The sequence below is a fragment of the Adiantum capillus-veneris genome, chromosome 26 (genome assembly GCF_014529385.1).
Source record: "Adiantum capillus-veneris isolate H3 chromosome 26, ASM1452938v2, whole genome shotgun sequence".
Taxonomy (NCBI): domain Eukaryota; kingdom Viridiplantae; phylum Streptophyta; class Polypodiopsida; order Polypodiales; family Pteridaceae; genus Adiantum; species Adiantum capillus-veneris.
In genome coordinates, this window is record NC_140956.1 from 44,592,944 (window position 1) to 44,598,688 (window position 5,745).

A 5,745-nucleotide genomic window follows, 5' to 3' on the forward strand; every position below is an offset into this window, starting at 1 on the left:
CTAGCATCTTCGTCCCCATTGAATTTTTGCGTGAGTTTGGCAATTTGTACTACCTTACTTCTAGGCTCTCTATCAGATGCATGACGCATATTTTTTGCGATAGATCGACCTATGGTTTGAGCAAACACTGCCAAGTCACCTATGTGAGGAGGCAGGGCCAGTGGAGGTACTCTCGGAATCATATGTGGGAGAGGAACGGGTACCGGTCTTGGCATATGTGTGGATGATGCAGGATATGGAACATAACCGGGCATAGGTCCACTCGGATAAGGGCTAGGGAGCGGCACTCGAGGAGCATGAACAAGTGGTACAATTGGAGGTGTGGGGGCCATGTGTGCATAAGGGGCTAGAGGCACATACGGTCGAGGCCCCATATTAGGTACTACGACACTAGGTAGTGGCACTGCGCTAACCGTAGATGTCATCGGTACATTCTCTGTCAGGCTTATCCCTGGAGTGAGCACTGTGTTTTCCTTAATAGAGGGTTGAGACAAGTTAGGGAAGCTAAAGTTGTCGCTCGGAGGCTCAGATTGCATAGAGACCCCAGGTGAAATGACGTAAGATGGGTCCATGGGACTCATTAGAAGAGTCTCCATTTGTGATAGAGTAGGCTGTTGAGCCTTGCTCGTTTCCAGAAATCTCATGGGGCTAGTTGAGAGTATATTTACCCCTCGGTTTTGCCTTTCTGATTGAATAATGCCATGGATAACATTACAGATCATTTTTTGTTGATCTTCGATGCTCGTGGCACTAGAGGTGGATTGTACAATCTCTATCCATCCTACATGGTAGGCGTGGCCAGAGTGTAGATCCGTCAACACCTCAGTGTGGAGGTCGTATGTCCAATGATCGTTAATGAACAATCCTTCTAGAGTCGACGTGTTAACGGTTTCTTGTGAGGTAGAAGCAATGTTGCTCCCCGTGGTTTTACTTGTCAGCAACGGTACTCTAGAGGGAACTTCTGAAGGAGGTAGCTCAACAGGGCCTTCTTGGTAAGAAGTTGGCAGGATATCCACATGGACACTCTTTGGGGGTGTGGGGTCCACGTGCGATGTGAAAGGAGAGTCCACTTCCCCACCCCCTTCATGTGCTTCATTTGCATCAGGTTCCGAGCGAGTAGCTCTACCTAATGTTTCCATGCAACGGCTAAACATACTAGTACTAGGCTGTGGAGCTTCGGGAGGTGCATGGCCTTCTCTCTCAGTGTTTTGGGTAGGGTATGCTTCCATGATCTCTGAGTCGGAGGAGGAATCACTAGCGGCTATTTTAGGGTCTTGGGTGGTGCTACCTTGTGTCCCCGCTGAGGGTCTAGAGCCTATCGTGGATGGGTAATGGGTGTCCGTATGAACAGAGGCACCCTCAATATGCTCGTGTTCTAGCACCCGCCCAGAGCGTAAGTGCATGTGCTTTTGATACCCTAAGGTGTCAAAAAGCTGCTCTAGGAGGCCTTGTGACTAGTTTTTAGCGTGTTTTTTGTTTGTTTTTTTGCTAGATTTTTTAGAGCGTGTCGTGGAATGGGCCGTGTGATAGCTCGAAACGAGCGTATCGTTAGGAGGGACGCACTGTGCTTTACAACCCACCGTTTGGTTCTAAATTGCTCCAGAAAAGCCCGAAACAGTCTTTTCCTAGCTGGGAACTAGGCAACAAATAGCAAGTCTAAGGGTGCAAGTGGGAACAGAAGGGAGGAGAGTGGAGGACTTGTCCCACATGCTCTCATTCCCTCTTGAGGGAGTAGGGTATATATATAAGAGTGAGTCTAGTATATATCATAAGATTGAGGACTGAGGCCTGGGCCTGGGCTTGGGCTTGGGGAAATGATCCCGATCTAACTTTTATACAAACCAACCCGTCCGTTTTAAAACTCACATTTTTTATTTTCGAAAATTTAACCCCCTCGCTCGCGTTTTTATTTTTCGGATTTTTTTTTATTTTTTATTTGTTTTTCTCACGTTTTTTTTTTTTGGTACGCGTTTTGGTGCGCATTGACCTTACCTACCTGCTTTCTGTCTCACCTAATTACTAGCCTACTTAATTAACTAACTGTGCGTCTAACTGTGCACAAACCAGAAAACACAGAAAATGCAGAAAATGCAGAAATTGAAACTTGACAGAACTGTGCAGTGCAAACCAGAAAATGCAAAAAATGCAAAAACGCAAGAAATGCTAACTGTGCAGTGCAAACCAGAAAACGTAGAAAACGCAGAAAACGCAAAAAACAGAAATCTCCACACAACTACACACACACACACACTCATTCCCTGCCTTTCCTATGATAGAAATTGCACCACAAGAAAGCGTAAAGTGCTTAACCGAGCTTAGTGTAGGGCATTTCCCCGGCAGCGGCGCCAAAAATGTGCGCTCCTTGCCGCACTGTCGAAGCAAGGGACTTGCCAATACACCGTGTGCGAGCCGCAAATGGATCCAAGCACACAACAAGCCTAAACTAGCAAGCTCAAGAGAGCAAAGGGTGTGTCATTCACCGCTCTACGCTCGCCTTCGTGGTGGATTCCTCGCCGCGATGAAGAAGAAGCTGCAGCCGTGCCACGCTCAACCGCTTCGCCGCCGTCGTGCCTTCGTAATGCTCGATCGTACACACACTCTCCCTCTCTCTCTCTCTCACACACACACACACACAAGGAGGTGAAGAAGAAGAAGATGGAGATGGAGATGGAGTAAGAGCACTCTTCTATTGCACAAATGAGAGAATGAGTGAATTTTAGGTTTAGTTGGCTTTTATATGAGCTCACCCCATTCACACTTGGGCGCCCATGCTTAGCCAACTATCCCTTGAATGTCCCAGTTAGAGTGCGCCTCTCATCGGCGATCACCCTTACCCTGTTCCTATTGGTCCGACAAGCCCAGTACCTGACTCTAAATAATACAACGTTTATAGATCATAGGGTGTCCGTGTGCCGTGAGGGTTAACAACAGTGTTTGTCACATTTATTTCTTGAATCTTCACTGAGGACTTGTTCTTCTCACCATGGTCTTCAGCTTTCTCTTTGCCTTTTTCTGCTTTCCATTCTCTGCAGTCTCTTTTCATGTGACCCTTCTTGCCACAGTGGTAGCATTCTATGTCACTCTTGCCTTTAGCACTGCGGGACTTGCTACGAGACTGATTCCTCTTTCCACCTTTGTACTTTTCTTTGGTCCTTCCCCTGACAACTAAGGCTGTTCCTTTGCCTTTGTCCATTGTCTTTCTATTGGTTTCTTCAGTAAGCAGACTTCCTTCTACACCTGCTATGTTCAAACCATATGGAGGTGCAGAATTACTCAAAGCTGTGCGAAAAGTGTCCCAACTTTTCGGCAATGTGATCAACAGGAACATAGCTCTAACAGGTTCATCAAACTTGACACCTTGAGCTGACAACTGACTGTAGATTGTGTTGAATTCATTCAGATGATTGGACATAGGTGTCCCTTCTTTCATCTTCAAGTCAACAAGCTTCTTAAGCCAATATACATGTGAAGCTGCACTCTGCTTCTCATAAAGATCACTCAGCTTTAACCATGCTTGATAAGCCGACATCTCGTCTGCTACATTGAAGTAAACGCTTTCTGCCAAAGTCAGCATAATGGTAGAAAGTGCCAATTCATCCATTTTGCTCCATTCATCTTCGTCCATATCTTCTGCTTTTATCCCCTTGAGCTTTATAGGTTTTATCTGCTTCTTTTGTACCAACACGTGCCAAATCTGCTTCTTCCACAATGGGAAATTGGTTCCATCCAGCTTCTTGATATTGTAAAGAGCAGTGTCCTGTGATCCAGCCATAGCTACGCTTCACAATGGTTTACATTCCTGGGAAAAATTCGGCAGAGTTTCCACTGTAAACTGACCTCTGAACCAAAATCAACCCGTCAAATGAACCAAGAAAGCTTCAGATTCTGCAGAAATTTTGGCAGAGTCTCCTTTGTAAAATGGCTTTGGTGTACTCAAAAAACAGACCAAAAAACAGCTCAAAAAACACTGTCTCTCTGACACTGTAAGCTGCGGGTAAACCTGTCCTGCACCTGTACTGTCTCTGACTGTCCTGTCACTGCCCTGTAAGCATAGACTACGACAATGCCTCAACGGCAGTAAAGCAAAGATGCAATCCCAACTGTCTAACTCACAGTCAATACATCCTAGCTGCCTATCTAAGGGTGCTCGAGGGATCGCTCCAAGATCTGTATCACCGAAAGGATCTCAACATTCGAGAATCCCCCAACTCAATAAAACCTCACTCAACCCTCAACAAAGGCTGCAGTAGATCTGACAGTACATAGACTTCCCACAAAGTCATACATCCACAAATTTCCCACTGTATGCTGTAACCGCTGCGGCGGTTGTTTACTGCGTGACTCACAGCCAGCAAACCCTCAACAAATATACATCATCTCTGACAATACATCCCATGTGGAAGTACCTGCAATGTCAGGATGAAATCTGGAATATCAAGCAGCAAACACAAGCTACCTGATGAACTAGTGGATGTCGCCTACAGACTGTGTGTAGATGCGCCCGTGTCATATGTGACACGCCTCCAAGAACTGTGAGCCGTCCTTCGATGTGTAGACAGCCACAAATCAACACTCTGGGAGTGTCGATATCCTCAGCACCTGCAGTCGTAGGCCGAAAACCCCAAATTTGTAGAGTCGGATCTGCACCCGTCGAGACCACGTAGTCGAAAATGGCCTGCGCAGAACTTTGTCGAAGCCGAGCGGTGACCGAGATGACCTCAGAATGAAATTCTGACAACACCAAGGCCTTCGGGCTTTCCCACGAGATTTGGGGCCGTGTCTTCGCCTGTCGAATTTCACTCCAATCTGAGCTGGTGACTCTAGACTCCTGCAGTGCTTCCCCGAGCCTCGATCTGAGCTCTGATACCAGTTGAAGGAGTATGAGCGGAAGTGCGATGCGAGAGAGAGTGCGAGAAGAAGAACACGACGATATGGTGAACTCGCTCTACTGTAATGTGTAGAGCATAGTGAGTTCTTATTTGGTTTTTACAAAAGAATATGTGTACATACCTGGCGGCCCGCCCACTTACCTGGGCGACCACATTGGGCTTTATACCCCAACAATTGATTGGCTTCAAAATTTGAAAAGGACCATAGTATCTTTTTGCTAGTTTAGCATAATACTTTTGATGGCCCGTAGGATTTTTGCCCGTCGTTTGTCTCAATCGAGCCTTAGGAAACTTAAGTAAGATCCAATCATTTTCTTTGTACATTAAGGCCCTTCTGTGCTTGTCAGCAGCAGCTTTTTGCCTTAGTTGGGAGATGGATATAGCCTCCTTAATCTTTTGAAAAGATGTTTGCAGGTCACGGCTATACTCATCGGCAACGAAGATCTTCCCATGTACTTTAAGTAGCAAGGGACTTTTAGGTCTTCCTTCTATGATTTCAAAAGGTGCTTTTCCCGTAGAAATAGATAGTATTATTATACGCATACTCTACAAGAGGTAAGTACTTTTCCCATTGTGAGCGTTGATCTACTTTTGTGACATAGGTCTTTAGTAGATCAAGAATCGTAAGATTGGCTATCTCACTTTGGCCATCCGTTTGTGGGTGATAGGTCAAAGAGAAATTCAATTTTGTACCTAGATTTTCGAAGAGACCTTTCCAGAAATTATTGGTCATTCTAGGATCTCTATCTAACACGATGGATGTTGGCAATCCGTGGTGTTTGAAAATCTGTGATAGGAAGAGAGTTGCCATTTGGTGTGCCTTAATAGTCTTCTTGACAAAGATAAAGTGTGCTTG